At 45.4% G+C, this 16,291-nt stretch overlaps 1 pseudogene; it reads left to right on the forward strand.

Annotated features, from left to right (window-relative positions):
* Positions 1-15,866, forward strand: part of LOC112395482 (peptidyl-prolyl cis-trans isomerase A-like) — a 78,957-nt pseudogene extending 63,091 nt beyond the window's left edge.
* The last annotated feature ends 425 nt before the right edge of the window (positions 15,867-16,291 follow it).

Raw genomic sequence — 16,291 nt, forward strand, 5'->3', positions numbered from 1 at the left:
TCTCTCCAGTCCCCTTCCCTCCTCTGGACTTTTTCCAAAGCACCTGTCACCATCTAACCTACCAAACGTGTGTCACTGTGTCATGCTCAATGACTGTCTCCCCCCTGCAGTGAGAGCTCTGGGGCAGGGGCTTTGCGCTGTTTTATACTACTTCAGTGAGTGGCCCTCAGTAAATACGTAGTGAAGAATAATTAAAGCGTCCCCCGGCGTCGAGGAGAGCACCTGGAACACAACAGGTACTCAAGAAATCATTTCTGAATGCACGAGGGGTCTGTGGGTTTACACATGTCATGTCATTTAATCCTACATGACAGGCATTATTATTCCCATTTGACAGACAAGGAAACTGAGACACGATAGGTTCAGCAGCTTCCTCGGGCTCCTGTGAGCCGTGAACGGTGGAGAGAGGCTGCAAACTCGGCTCTATCTGGAGCCAAACCTCTTGTAATTCTGCTGAACTGAACAGGATTGTTTACTGTGGAAACAGACCATTGAGAATGCATAGATTTATTGACATAAACCTGCACATTTTAATTACAGCTTGTAAACACGAGAAGCTTGGAGACAAAAATCTAATATCTGGCCCAAGTTCTCTTTTGCAGTTACCTGTTTATCCGTGGATTGCTTCTCTGATTGCGTCTGCATCATCAAAATCTATTTTAAAATATTTATCGTGCATCTATTTTGTGTCAGGCACTGTTCTATGTGTAGGACACATCAGTGAACAAAAAAAAAATCCTGTCCTCATGAAGTTTATTGCCTTGCAGGGGAGAGACATAATAAGTTATGAATATGAGAAAAAAAGGACTATATTCTACAGCATGTTAGAAAGCAGTAACTATGGAGAGGAAAAGAAAGCTGAGCAGGGTGAGGGGGCAGGAGTGCCAGGAAGAGTGTACGGAGAAGTGTGGGGACCACGCCTAGATGCGCATGAGTGAGCCAGGCAGGGGGAAGGGCCAGGACAAAGGCCTGAAGGGTGCCTGCACATCCAAGGAGGGAGGAGGTCAGTGTGGCAGCACCGGGGTGGTCCAGGGGACAGCAATGAGAGATGGGACCGGAGGGAACAGGGCTGGATGTTGCAGGGAAGGACTCTGCTTTTATCCGGGGACAGGTGGGAAGCCACCGGAGGGTTTTAGAAGAGCTGTGACACCATAAACTTTTGCCTCAAAAGGATCCTCTGTGGCTGTGTTGAAAGTAGACTCCAGGGGACAGAGGTTGGAACAAGAAGGTCAGGTCGGAGGCTATGCATTAACTCAGACAAGAGCTGATGGTGGCTCGAAATAGACCAGGAGCAATTGAAGTGGGATAAGACATCCAAACTCTATTTTCCAACATACCAATTATTTCTACCTTCAATCGTGCAGCCTCTGCGGCTGCTTCTCTGTCTCTCTCTTTGTTTAACTTTTATTGAGGAGTGCATAAATTCTCAGGGTACAGCTTGATAAATATTCACAAAGCGAACACACCACCCAAATGAGAACCTCGGAACCTCACCTGTGTCTTCTCCTAATCACCACCCCCTTTGCCTCCAGAGGTAACTAGCCTGGAACACCATAGATTAGGGTTGGTTTGTTTTTTTTAGTTTATATGACTATAGAGGAATTATACGACTCTTTTGGTGTCCGGCTTTTCTTTTTTCAGTGACGTTTTAGTGTATAGCAATAGCTGGTTCATTTCATCAGATTTCCAGCCATTTTGTCCACACTTTAGTTCCTCTATGATTTATCACAGTTATTTAGAATCCGGATCTGATACACTCACGTATCTGTTAGCAGCAGGTCTTTTTCTATTGCCTATGTTTGCTCTTTGGGTCAGATGCCAGTCTTGTGCGTGAAACATTGTAACGGTTCTGAATGATGTCTCTTTTTCCTGAAAGGATTTATTTGTGCTTCTCACAAATAGAACGGGAGCAGAGCACCTTAATCTCATCTGTGGTTGAGCAGATCAGGAACACAGTTTCAGCCTCAGAGGCCGGTCCACTTCTCACTCGCCCTTACCACTGGGGTTCCACCTGCCAGCCTGGGGGTACTTCAAGGATCCCTTCTCATTGGCAGACCCTGAACCCAAAGTCCTGTCTTCCCAGTATTGTGAGACTGTTGAAATCTCGTTGTGGCTTCTCAGCCACAGACCTGCCACTTTCTGCTGGTCTTCCGGGCTTTTCTGCTGCGAATAAATTGGCAAATACCTCAAGAGAAAAGCAGCAGAGAACACCAGGCTCATCTCTCTGTGGTTCTGAGGGACTGAGGATCCACCCTGTGGTCCTTTCCTCTGTCCTGCGATGTACAATTACAATGTATAGACTTCGGGGCTGGCAGAAACCCAACCAAGAAGACAGGAAGGAACAAGTGGAAACTCCAGAAAGTGCCCCCACCCCCCGCCAGATAAGAGAGCAAATCCAGACGGAACGGCTGAGAATGGTGCTATTCTCAGGAATCTGACGAGCACGGGGTTGGAGGTCACCATCCTACCCCCATTCAATGCATCTGTTACGGTTTCTGCAAAAATCAGGTGGATTTTCATGAATGATGGTAGATTAGCGAAAACTTATCCAAGTAGTAGTCCCAACCGTAGCTGCTGAATGAGATGTGGTATCTTAACCGGAACAGCCCGACACAGACTTTGGTACTCGGGTTGTGGCTATCCACCTGGAAAATGCGTTCTTTTCAAACCTTCTCAGGAGAGATAACCCAAAGCGGTTCTGTGCTACGTCAAAAGGATAGAAGTGCGTGTTCAGTGCCTTAGCCCAGGGGTGTGCTTTTTCTCCTGCTCTCTGTCATCTCGACAATCCCCGGAATGTCACGATGCTCTACTATATCACTGGCGTTCTGCTAACCAGAATGGCAAATAGGAAGTGGCAAAGGCTTTGGATGCTAGAGCAAAACATATGTGTGTCAGAGGGCAGAACATGACGGCCCTTTAGGCTTTCAAAGTCCCGACATATTGGTGAAGGCTCTAAGAGGTCGGTGGTCCGGGGCATGCCCTCTAAGTTAAATGATTACCACCTTATAAAATGGTATATGGCTTGAGGACACTTTGGATTTGGTGGGGCGGGGGCAGCCTGTATTGCACTTGATATTACTTCTCTGACCTATTTCTCAAGTGCCAGTCGTGAATGAGGCCCAAAGTACAAGAAGGCTCTACAGAAATTCTAGGTTTCAGTGCAACCCACCCTGCTCTTGAGGCCATATAATTTATCAAATCCACCAGTGCTAGGGACATCCAGAGTAGAGAAAATGCTGTGAGGGAGCGTTGACAAGCTCTGGTAGGAGATCTGCCGTGCAGAATGCCTAGGTTACTAGAGTAAGGTCATGGCCACTCCATTTCAGGGACTGTTTATTGTGAAAAGACTCACCATTTCAAAACCAGCTCTTGAAGTGATAATAGATAATAGAGATCAAGTTGAAAAGGGAACATCAGGTGATTATATGACCGGAACTGCTCATCATGAGTTGGACGTCGTCAGATCCACCAAGTCGGTCAGGCATCTGATGGCGATGGTATGTTTAGGGTCACGGCTGAGCAAGTGCAGAGGGCACAAGGTGTCCCAGGTCTCCATGTCACCTCCCTCCGTCGTCCTGACACCTCTCAAAGGTTTACATCTATAACTATGGGGGCAGGGGTGGGACTGCTATGATCTATTGGCAAAGGAAGGAAAGCAGCTTGTTCCTGGCTCGTGGAAGGGTTGGTTGCAGTCGTCAGTGCTGGCTGACAGTGGGCTGCTGTCAACACCGTGGCCCTATGAGGGGTGACCCTAAAGGACAGTGGTGAGGGGAGACCTTCCCGGCAGGCAGAGCTGTGAGCAAGGTGCTGCTTTTGTCCACTCTGTATGGCCCGAGAACTGTCCTAAGATGAGGATGTACACAGACTACTGGGTTAGTGAATAGCTTGGCTGGTTGGTCAGGGGGATAGAAGGGACAGGTTTTTAAGATCAGAGACAAAGACGTCTGGGAACAAGCACGTAGATGGATCTTGGGAAGTGGCCACAAAATGTGCGGAGCTTTATGTCACTAGAAAAGATTCAGCACAGAGCGGTCAGTCACTGGCCAGGTCGACAGGAAGGACAGCCATCCTCTGTCCTCAGCCACCCCAGCACTTGTACAACAGACCCCTGAATGGCAAGAGAAAAAGAGATGGGGGAATATTAATCATGGCCTCAGAACCAGATGCACAAGTTGGAACTTTAGCTTGGGACGTACACTTTTGAGAGAGCATAGCCTGCCATCACCTTGAAGATTCAGTAACAGAGTGGACTTGACGTAGGGATGAGGGGATCCAGCTGTGCAAAGGGCGGGCTGCAGAAGACGCCCGTGATTCCCCTGCATCTCCTCCCTTTACCCACCTCTGATCTCAGCCACAACTGCAGGGGGTAGTTCCACGCAGACTCACACTCAAGCTGATTCTGCTTTCTGCACCAGGGCTTTCTCAGAAAAGCTTTGAGCCTTTCAGTCCACGCACAACACAGCCCAGCAGTGCAGGGTGTTACCACACCAGGGGCAGTCCTCACCAGCAGGGAGCGGAGAAATACTTCCACCTCTCATCCCTCAGATGGGCAACACCGAGAAGCATCCTCTAGACGTCTCAGAGGTCCCAGCAGAATCAATCCCCACTGCTTACGGCAGCGATCTCAATGATACACATGGTTCTTCCTGTCTCACCCTCCCTGCCCTCACGCCCACCTCCTGCTTCACCTCTCATTTAAAGAAACTGCTCCCAAGCCCTGTCTCAGGCTTTGCTTTCAGGGATTCCCAAACTAAAGCGATAGATGCACCTGCCAAAAAGAAACTATGTATTAATATCTGACAGGAGCCAGAAAAGCAAGATTCCATCCAAAATCAGAGGAGAATAATTCAGAAGAGTAATTTGGGTGTGGGTATGTGAAAGGGGGTGTGGGGAGCTATTTTATAACTTCAGACTTAGCAGGTCCAGTTCATTCCATAAGCCAGTATTAAATATAGGTTTTTAGAGCTGACAATGTAAGCATAGAATATCAAAATTTAGAAAGGCATAGGAGACGTTTATCTTTCTCCTGTGCTTTGAGAACACACACACACACACACACACACACAGACAGACACACACACACACACACACACAGAAAGATATAGGAGACGTTTATCTTTCTCCTGTGCTTTGAGAACACACACACACACACACACACACACACACACACACACACACTGGACTATAAGAAAAAAATCACTAGAGCCACACAGGGGAACCTGGCTCTTTGGACCACACGAGTATTATCAAAGCATCACCAGCGGGAGAGAGCCCAGTTACGAGCCAAAGACTAGAGAGGAAAAAGCCTTTGCTGTGAATAAATAGCCTGATGAACCCAAACATACTCAGTGGCTGGAGAATCACAGGACAGAGTAAGTCCTTTTTCATCTACAGAGCGTAGGGGTTTGCGTGTATGAACCACGTCTGCTGCTGGCCACACTTTCAAGAACCACACGTGTGCCTTCTGTGACTTCAAGGTTTCGTGAAACACAGTTTGAAAACCTGGGCCAACCCACCCCTTCTTCTAGAAATGTCTCCACTCCATCCATCTCTGGAAGGGAAGAACCCTCCAACTTTGCTAAAACATCCCAGAGAAGGGGACTGGTGCAGATTCCCAGTGTGGAGACGCTGGACCGTTTTGACCCAAATGGATCTTCCTTTAATGCTTTCTCACTGCAGCCAAATGCTCATCCTTCAGGTCCTGATCTCAGTGGAAACAGTAAGACATTGCCGTCATTTTACAATCTCCTTTCACAGCCCTCAAGGTAGGTAATAGTTTTTATACTGGATTGGGCTGTGATTAATGGGAATTAAAGGAAGCTGAGACTACAAGTATCAAGCAATTCTTATCTGTAGTAAGTTGTTCACGAAATTTCCGTTTGCCTCCCTGAGAAGATACCTAGAACTGAGCAACAATAAGTTTTTCTTATTATTAAGGGTTAAAGTGTGTCCCCCTCCAAAAAACACACGCTGGAGTCTGAACCCCTAGTACCTCAGAGTGTGACCTTATGTGGACACAGGGCTGTAGGTAGTCAGGGAAGATGAGGTTATATACTGGAGTAGACTACGTCCGACTCCACGATTACGGGTGTCTTCATGTCCCACGTGAAGCCAGAGACACACACAGGGAGAAGCCATGTGATGATGGGGGCAGAGATGGAAGTTATACAGCTGCAAGCCCAGGAGCACCCGAGAGCGCTGACGGCCACCGGAAGCTGGAGGAAGCAAGGAAAGGTCCCCTCCAGCTTTCAGAAGGAGCACAGCCTGCTGGCACCTTGATTTTGGACTTCTGGCCTCCAGAAGTGTGAGCCAATAAGTTTCTGTCTTTTTTTTTTTTTTTTTCTTTGCGGTACGCGGGCCTCTCACTGCCGTGACCTCTCCTTCTGCGGAGCACAGGCTCCGGACGCGCAGGCTCAGCGGCCATGGCTCACGGGCCCAGCCGCTCCGCGGCACGTGGGATCCTCCCGGACCGGGGCACGAACCCGTGTCCCCTGCATCGGCAGGCGGACTCCCAACCACTGCGCCACCAGGGAAGCGCAAGTTTCTGTCTTTTAAGCCAGCTGGCGTGTGGTACTTTGTTATGGCGGCCCTAGGAAACGAATGCACTTATATTAATGATTTCTCTCTGATCAAGTCTCTAACATGTATCGATCAGGATAAAAGTGCGTCTCCACAATTCACCCCTTTCTTCTCTTCTCGAGAGACTTTGGAAGCTTATGAATTAAGAGGCTATTTTCAGAAATAGTGATGCAAGTTTCAATTTTGGATGTATTTAATTATAATCTATAAATCAGTAGCACTCCCAAAAAGATGTATCCAAAGTCCATCTGGGATTCAGAGAGGTACTGAACTCAAACAGCTCACTACTCCGACAGTCCGTAATAGATACACAATTCTCTCTAAGCATAGCAAGGCATCATTCTAGAATGAAAATCCTCACTAAAGCTGGGTGACAGAATGCCTTTATGCGGGCCTCTACAGGCCCGGCTATGCCAGATTTAATTAAGGAGTTGTATTTGCATCGATAAATTCTTATCCAAGGTAAAATAAAAGTGATTCGATTTGTCCACACTCAATTTCGTTTAGGTGTACAACTAGTGGTTTACGTCTATTGCAAAATAATTCAACCAAGAAATCAATTTCAGCACCTACAAAATCCCAACCAGGCTATAATTACAATCTTCCACATGCTAATTGCACACATTTTCGGATAGGAAACATACATAGGTATCGTGTATCGTCTTACTGTTTACCACCCAAAATTATACTTGCATAAAACATGGGAAAATTATCTTCATTATTTATGACCCTCATAAGGCTAGGATGTTCCTTTTATAGCCCTTTCTGGATCCGTCCAGGTTAGTAAATTACTATCTTCCTTGGCCGTCTATGTATCTTTTATTCTTCTTGAGCTGTTGGAAGCTGAAAAGGGTTGAGGAAGAGATCCCCATAGTAGGAGGCAGCGGGGACCAGAGATCACAGCAGGAACTGGGACCTCAGCTCAGAGCATGGGTTTCTGGGGGCCTTCTTCTGCCTGGCTGGTCAGAGTGTCCACATCGAATAAGACGTCAGGCCACGAGCTGGGGGGATGAGTGACCTAATGGAGGAACTCATGAAAATGAAGCCCATTTCCAAATAGGAGACTAAATACATGCTCCAGGGAGGCTGTAAGGTGACCGCACCTGACGAAGAACCAGGATACATACGACAGCATTCAACAGGTTGTTCTGAATGTCTTAATGGCCTCTAGAGCATTCTGCATCTAAAAAGATCTGCGTGGATCATTTGCGTGGAGCAATTTAAGAGTGCAAAAGGCAGGACACACTTGAGTTGGGGTTTTGTTGTTTTGACAATATTCTCTTACTATCTGCCAAACCACACTCCCTGTGACAAGGATGCTCGCGTGAGTACATCAGGTCACCGTTTACAAAGGTCCGACAGGGGCCTCTCTCCCTGGGAGGCTGATTTGCAAGTGATGGCTACTGTCGCGCCTGCTTTAGAGTCGATGAAAAAACCAGGGGAACGAAGAGGAAACTGAGGATGGGAGAAGCTAGGTGGTTCAGCCAAGACCCCACAGCTACTCTGGTACCACATTTTGACAGTATGCCTATTTGATGCTTACATCTCACGAGGAATGGCGAATGTCCCGACAAACACACATTCATTATTCTATTTATTATAAAGAGTTATTTTGTGTAGTACTCATGTACCACACAGCGTCTTCTTGCCTGGGACTGTGGAGGGAAACCTCTTAATGTCTTAGCACATAAAGAACTGTCCTTCTGAGCACGGGGAGAGGGGGTCCCTCGTCACACAGCCCAATATCCCACAGGAGAAACGGATGGATGTTCTCCTGGGCCACCTTTACTCCTAAGGACACCTATGTGTCTCTCCAAGGTGCCCAGGTTTTGAAAGGGAAAGGCAAGGGTTGATTCAGAGAATGAAAGTGGGAAAGGTGGAGGAACAGGTGGAGGTGAGGAAGATGGAAGTTGTCAGCGTCCCTGACATTGGCCATGACCAGCTCACTCTTGGAGAATTTCATGTGACTCTGGCACTAAGTTTGGGGGGAGATGGTGACAAATGCAGTGTGTCCAAAGGGAGCATGCTGGGCAGTTAGGAAAGAATCCTCGCTTGGAGTTGTTGAAGAAACTGGGAGTGGTTAGTCTGGATTGGAGAAGTCTCGAGGAGACATCACACCTCGATCCTGCTAGGCCAAGGACTGGCACAGAGAGAGGCAGATGTTTTTGGTGGATGCACAGGACATAGTGAGACAATTAGAAAAAGAGTACCAGGAAGGAAAGTTCACCTCAGTTTAAGAAAAATCACCCTAACAATTACAGCAGACAAACAGTGATGATCTATGGAACTTTCCATCTTTGGCTGGAATTATACAAGCAATGACTGGATAGCTGTCCCAAAGAGCACCATTTGGCTGAACCAGATGGCCTTGGGTGTCTTCTAGATCTAAGTGCTGTGCCTCTAGGTAAGGACTTGGCTCCCTGGTTTCATAATTCCTTGGTGTTTGCTACAGACCTCTCCACAGTGCAGTAATCCCTTTCTTAAAAAATTTATTTATTTATATTTGGCTGCCTCGCGTCTTCGTTGCTGCGCGCAGGCTTTCTCTAGTTGTGGTGAGCGAGGGCTGCTCTTGGTTGTGGTGCGCGGGCTTCTCATTGCAGTGGCTTCCCTTGTAACAGAGCACGGGCTCTAGGCATGTGTGCTCAGTAGTTGTGGCGCATGGGCTCAGTAGTTGTGGCTCGCGGGCTCTAGAGCACAGGCTCAGTAGTTGTGGCGCACGGACTTAGTTGGTCCGCGGCATGTGGGATCTTCCCGGACCAGGGCTTGAACCCGTGTCCCCTGCATTGGCAGGTGGATTCTTAACCGCTGCACCACCAGGGAAGTCCAGTAATTCCTTTTATCTTTTATGATCTCAGGGCCACTTAGAATATTATTTCTTTGGCTGACTCCTTGGCTCTGAAGAGCAATGCCAAAACCTGAAGGAATCATGAAGTGCTGATGTGAAATCTCTATTAATTTCTGATGACTTTCTTATCTTAGTAGATTTTTATGCGCCCTAGGTACCTCACAGTTTGTAGGCATTCAATGAAGTTTTGATGGGCGAATGAATGAATGCATGCATGCCTGAGTGTGAACATTACTTAGCTAATTATGAAAACAATATTCCAGGCTTCAAGGACAAAAGAAGAGGGGAAGAATCCAGAAATCTTTTGAACATTTTAAAGCAGATGTAAGTTAAAAATTAATGAGGGGGCTTCCCTGGTGGCGCAGTGGTTGAGAGTCCGCCTGCCGATGCAGGGGACACGGGTTCGTGCCCCGGGTCCGGGAGGATCCCACATGCCGCGGAGCAGCTGGGCCCGTGAGCCATGGGCGCTGAGCCTGCGCGTCCGGAGCCTGTGCTCCACAACGGGAGAGGCCACAGCGGTGAGAGGCCCGCGTACCGAAAAAAAAAAAAAAAAAAAAATTAATGAGTAACGGTTGTTCATGATTTTTTAAAATACCCTTAGCATTTTATTTTTTGCTCTAAAAATAGAAAATTTCCTTAAAGTGATTTTTCAGTCTATAAAAATATATAGCATACATTATACTAAATGGTGGAATATTAAAAGCACTTCCTTTAAAATTGAATAAGACAAGGAGGCTTGCCATTGACATTTCCAGTAAAAAGTTTACTGAAGGTTCTACATTGTGCAGTCAAAAAAGAAAAGAAATAAAAAGGTGAAGGACTGCAGAGCAAAAAGCAAAGTTGGCAAAAATTCCAGATATGATTGTCTGCCTCAGAAAACCCAAATGAATCTGAGTTTAGTAAAATTTCTGGATATAAAATCAATATGCAAAAGGCTGCACATCTAGGGCTTCCCTTGTGGCGTAGTGGTTGAGAGTCCGCCTGCCGATGTGGGGGACACAGGTTCGTGCCCCGGTCCGGGAAGATCTCACATGCCGCGGAGCGGCTGGGCCCGTGAGCCATGGCCGCTGAGCCTGCACGTCCAGAGCCTGTGCTCCGCAACGGGAGAGGCCGCAACGGTGAGAGGCCCGCGTACCGCAAAAAAAAAAAAAAAAAAAGGCTGCACATCTATATACCAGCAAAGAACAGTAAAAACTACAAAATAAAAATTGTCAACTTCTAACAGCATCAAAAATAGAAAGTATGTAGGAATAAATATGGCAAAGATTAAAGGACCTTAAGGTGAACATTTTAAAACTCTCTCAGAAGTTGGTGATGGAATTGTAAATTGTTATAACCATTTCAGAAACATAACATTATCTACTGAGGTCAAACTCGTGCACGCTCTATGACACACCAATTCCATTCTTAAGAACATACCACAGAGAAGCACTTTTTCACGTATGCCGAAATATATACACAGAAATCTTCATAGAAGCGCTGTAATAGCAAAATTTGAAAGCAATGTCCATCAGTAACAAATGTCCATCAACATCAAATACTCATCAACAGTAAACTAAATATATGACAGCATATTTATTCCGTGAAATATTAGCCATGAAAATGAATGAACCGCAGCTATACACATTAGAATGGATTAATCTCAGAAGTAAGACATGGAATGAGAGACTAAGGGACTAAAGAATACATACAGTGTGCACAAAAAAGGCAAAACAGGGCTTCCCTGGTGGCGCAGTGGTTGGGAGTCCGCCTGCCGATGCAGGGGACACGGGTTTGTGCCCCGGTCCGGGAGGATCCCACATGCCGCGGAGCGGCTGGGCCCATGGGCCATGGCCGCTGAGCCTGTGCATCCAGAGCCCGTGCTCCGCAACGGGAGAGGCCACAGCAGTGAGAGGCCCGTGTACCAGAAAAAACAAAAACAAAAACAAAAACAAAAACAAAAAAAAAAGGCAAAACAAACAATTTGTTATTTGCGGATACATATGTATGTGATAAAACTATAATGAAAAGTATAAATTAATTAAACTTCAATATAGTGCATTTTGGGGAGGAGAGAGAAGACCTTTATTGGGAATGAGCTTAAAGGTGCCTTCAAAGGCCCTGTTGGTGTTCTCTCTCTTAGGCTGGGTGTTTGTTTTACTATTATTATGTACACTTTCCTATGTCATATTTCTCAGCTCTGTAGTTTTTTTCTTTTTCCGGGAAAATGCTCTTTAACCCAACGTGGTACGTATCGAAATGTATCCATTCATTCTATTGATGGTGCATTAGTGAATAACATCTACTTAGAATGACCAAAACTACAACTGGGTGTCATGGACTGTATGTTTTCAAAATGTAAAGATTAAGAACTGGCTTGAGGAGATTATACAGGAAGCATGTTATCTCCCTATTTAACAATATTGAAGGTCTAGAAAGATCTCGTAGCATTACTGCAGTGATATCACTGGTCTTAAATAATGGTCAAACTGAGGAATTATTTGCAAAATAATTGGGATCGATAATGTTCAGAATATATCAGGCAGTACTCACTTTACCTGCGGGCCACAGACAAACTACTCAGGATTCTTGGTTGCCAACAAGAACCGACACTGGTCAACACAAGAAAAAACGATCTCTCAGAAGCCTGTGAAGTACAGTTGAGCCTTGAGCAACTCAGGGATTGGAGCACCGACCCTCCAAGCGGTCCAAAACCCACCTGTAATTTATGGTCGGCCCTCTGTATACGTGGTTCCTCCACATCTCTGGGTCCGCATCCTCGGATTCCACCAGCCTCAGACCATGTTGTACCATGGTATTTACTACGGAAAAAAATCTGCTCTAAGTGGACCCGTGCACTTCAAACCCGCGTTGTTCAAGGGTCAGCTGTACTTGTGGAGACGGGGGGAAGCCTAGTCGGCCGGGTTTGAAAAGTAGACGTGACTGATGGAAGTTTGTGAAGGTCATGTCGCAGGAATCAGCCAGTTAGGACACCTCTGCTTCCTCTAGGTCTGCCACCATAGCTATAAACCCTAAATGACCCCTGCATCCTGGCCCCTCTTACGCCCTATTCCAGGCTCCACTGAGAGCATCCAGTGGCCAGGTTCAGGTCACACATCTACCCCTTTGGTGCCAGGGTTCAGGGTGAACAAACGGATGAACTTTGTGACTTCTATATTCCACAGATTTAGGAAAGGAATACAGGTGTCAGGAGCCACAGATGAATGAGCGAGAGAACGAACAGAAGCAGAGGAAAGGAGGAGGGAGAGGGAGAGGAAGCTTAGAAATGATCTGCCATGTTCATCAAAAATTTTGCTCCTGAAGCCCCATCTAAGACTCTGAATCTAAATTTCTGAAGTTGGTGGAGAGGGGGCGGGTCCACAGAAATCTTCCATTTATTTAACCTGAATGTCAGGCGATATTTTTAAGTTTGAAAAGATTACTGGCATCAATAACGCAGGCCCTTAAATCTACTTACTCTTTCTATGACTTTCAGTGGCTTTGCTTTTACTATGTGAAGGTTGGGGCGTGTCTAAAGGATTCCAAACTTCTTTTCTCCCTAATTGTTCCTTAACCAATTTATCCATCTCCGTGTGCATTTCTTGGAGATGCATAGCAGCAAGGTCAATTTATGAATGAAGGAGTTCAGGATTTGACTACTTAGAGCCCCAAGAAAAATCATCCGAGTATTTAAAATAAACAATATTTGTCACTTAACCACGACGCTGGTGTGCCAGGCATTATTCCGGTCATTTTACATGTCTCACCTAATACAATCCTTCAAACAAGCCCCGTGAAACAAGTATCCTCGCTTTACAGATGATGGAATTGAGGCATCAAGACATAAAATAATCCACTCAAGGTAATGAATGGAGGAGCAGGGACTTCGATCTAGTTAAATTTGCTCCAGAGTTTCAGCCACCATTTAATACTCGCTCAGTAAATGTCAATTTCATCAGAGCAAAACAGACATTTTAAAATTCACTTATTGGTCATAAATAAATCAACCAATAAAAATAAAGCACTATTAACAAATACAGATTTATAACCACGAAAATGATCTCTTCTTAATTCGGCCTTCCGAAATCTGCTTTGACTGTCTCTGCGCTCACGGCTAAACAGCACGTAAACAAAAGTCTTGCACTCAGGGAACACCTGTGAGCTCCCAGGCTACTGGCCGGCTGTTTCCCGGTCAGCTCCACCCGTTCTCAGTGGGCAGGTTTCCTCTGGGGAGCTGCATCTTCTCTCCCATCTTTACAGGGAGCTTCCTCCTGGAGAAGCTTAAAGCAAACCTGTTCTTCCTGCCGTAATCTTCTCTGCAATACACCCGTTAAGGATTCAACCTGGGTTAAATGTGGATTCCTTTAAACAAGAATTTAAATCAAAGACCAAAAGACAGCCCTCAGAATGGGAGAAAATATTTGCAAATGAAGCAACTGACAAAGGATTAATCTCCAAAATTTACAAGAAGCTCATGCAGCTCAATAACAAAAAAACAAACAACCCAATCTAAAAATGGGCAGAAGGCCTAAACAGACATTTCTCCAAAAAAGATATACAGATTGCCAACAAACACATGAAAGGATGCTCAACATCATTAATCATTAGAGAAATGCAGATCAAAACTACAAGGAGATATCATCTCACGCCTGTCAGAATGGCCATCATCAAAAAATCTAGAAACAATAAATGCTGGAGAGGGTGTGGAGAAAAGGAAACACTCTTGCACTGCTGGTGGGAATGTGAATTGGTACAGCCACTACAGAGAACAGTTCGGAGGTTCCTTAAAAAGCTACAAATAGAACTACCATATGACCCAGCAATCCCACTACTAGGCATATACCCTGAGAAAACCATAATTCAAAAAGAGTCATGTACCAAAATGTTCATTGCAGCTCTATTTACAATAGCCCAGAGATGGAAACAACCTAAGTGTCCATCATTGGATGAATGTATAAAGAAGATGTGGCACATATATACAATGGAATATTACTCAGCCATAAAAAGAAATGAAATTGAGTTATTTGTAGTGAGGTGGATAGACCTAGAGTCTGTCATACAGAGTGAAGTAAGTCAGAAAGAGAAAGACAAATACCGTATGCTAACACATATATATGGAATTTAAGGGGAAAAAAATGTGATGAAGAGCCTAGGGGTAAGACAGGAATAAAGACACAGACCTACTAGAGAATGGACTTGAGGACACTGGGAGGGGGAAGGGTAAGCTGGGACGAAGCAACAGGGAGGCATGGACATATATACGCTACCAAATGTAAAATAGATAGCTAGTAGGAAGCAGCTGCATAGCACAGGGAGATCAGCTGGGTGCTTTGTGACCCACTAGAGGGGTGGGATAGGGAGGGTGGGAGGGAGAGAGATGCAAGAGGGAAGAGATATGGAAACATATGTATATGTATAACTGATTCACTTTGTTTTAAAGCAGAAACTAACACACCATTGTAAAGCAATTATGCTCCACTAAAGATGTAAAAAAAAAAAAGAATTTAAATCAAACTGAGGTTTTTCCCCACGCACCTACATATTAAATAATTATGAGCAAAAATATGTTATGGGGGCAGAACAGGCATAAATAGGAAAATAGGCATATCTGTGTATATATATATATACTGGAATACTACTCAGCCACAAAAAGGAATGAAATAATGCCATTTGCAGCAACATGGATGGACCTAGACATGATCATACTAAGTGAGATAAGCCAGACGGAGAAAGACAAATATCATATGATATCGCTTACAGGTGGAATCTAAAAAATGATACAAATGAACGCATTTACAAAACATAAATAGACTCACAGACATAGAAAACAGACTTATGGTTACCAAAGGGGAAAGATGGGGGCGGGATAAATTAGGGGTTTGGGATTGATATACACACACTTCTAGACATAAAACAGATAACCAGCCTTGCAGACGCCGCTACCCTGGAGCCTCCCGCGCTGCTCAGCCGTGGTCAACCCCACCGTGTTCTTTGACATCGCCATCGATGGCGAGTCCTTGGGTCGCGTCCCCTTCAAGCTGTTTGCAGGCAAAGTTCCAAAGACGGCAGAAAACTTTCATGCTCTGAGCCCTGGGGAGAAAGTCTTTGCTTATAAAGGGTCCTGCTTTCACAGAATAATTCCGGGATTTATGTGCCAGGGTGGTGACTTCACACTCCATCATGGCACTGGTGGCAAGTCCATCTATGGGGAGAAATTTGATGATAATTTCCTCCTGAAGCATGCAGTCCTGGCATCTTGTCCACGGCAAATGCTGGCCCCAACACAAACATTTCCCAGTTTTTCATCTGCGCTGCCAAGACTGAGTGGTTGGGTGGCAAGCATGTGGTTTGGGGCAAGGTGAAAGAGGGCATGAATATTGTGGAAGCCATGGAGCGCTTTGGGTCCAGGAATGGCAAGACCAATGGCAAGAAGATCACCATTGCTGACTGTGGACAAATCTAATAAATTTGACTGTGTTTTATCTTAACCACCAGACCATTCCTTCTGTAGCTCTCAGGAGGGCACCCCTTCATCCCCATCTGCTTGGAATATCCTATCATCTTTGTGCTCTCACTGCAGTTCTTTGGGTTCCACATTGTCTTTATCTCCCTCCAAGTTTAGCTGAATTGCAAAGTTAAGTTTATGATTATGAAATAAAAACTAAACAACAAAATTAAATAAATAAAATAGATAACCAACAAGGGCCTACTGTACTATACTCAATATTTTGTGATAACCTATAATGGAAAAGACTATGAAAAAGAACAGATTGTACATATATATAAAATATATAAAATTATATATATAGGGCTTCCCTGCTGGCGCAGTGGTTGGGAGTCCGCCTGCTGATGCAGGGGACACGGGTTCGTGCCCCGGTCCGGGAGGAT

The sequence above is a fragment of the Neophocaena asiaeorientalis genome, unplaced genomic scaffold, assembly GCF_003031525.2.
Source record: "Neophocaena asiaeorientalis asiaeorientalis breed wild unplaced genomic scaffold, Neophocaena_asiaeorientalis_V1.1 scaffold307, whole genome shotgun sequence".
NCBI classification, from domain to species: Eukaryota; Metazoa; Chordata; class Mammalia; order Artiodactyla; family Phocoenidae; genus Neophocaena; species Neophocaena asiaeorientalis.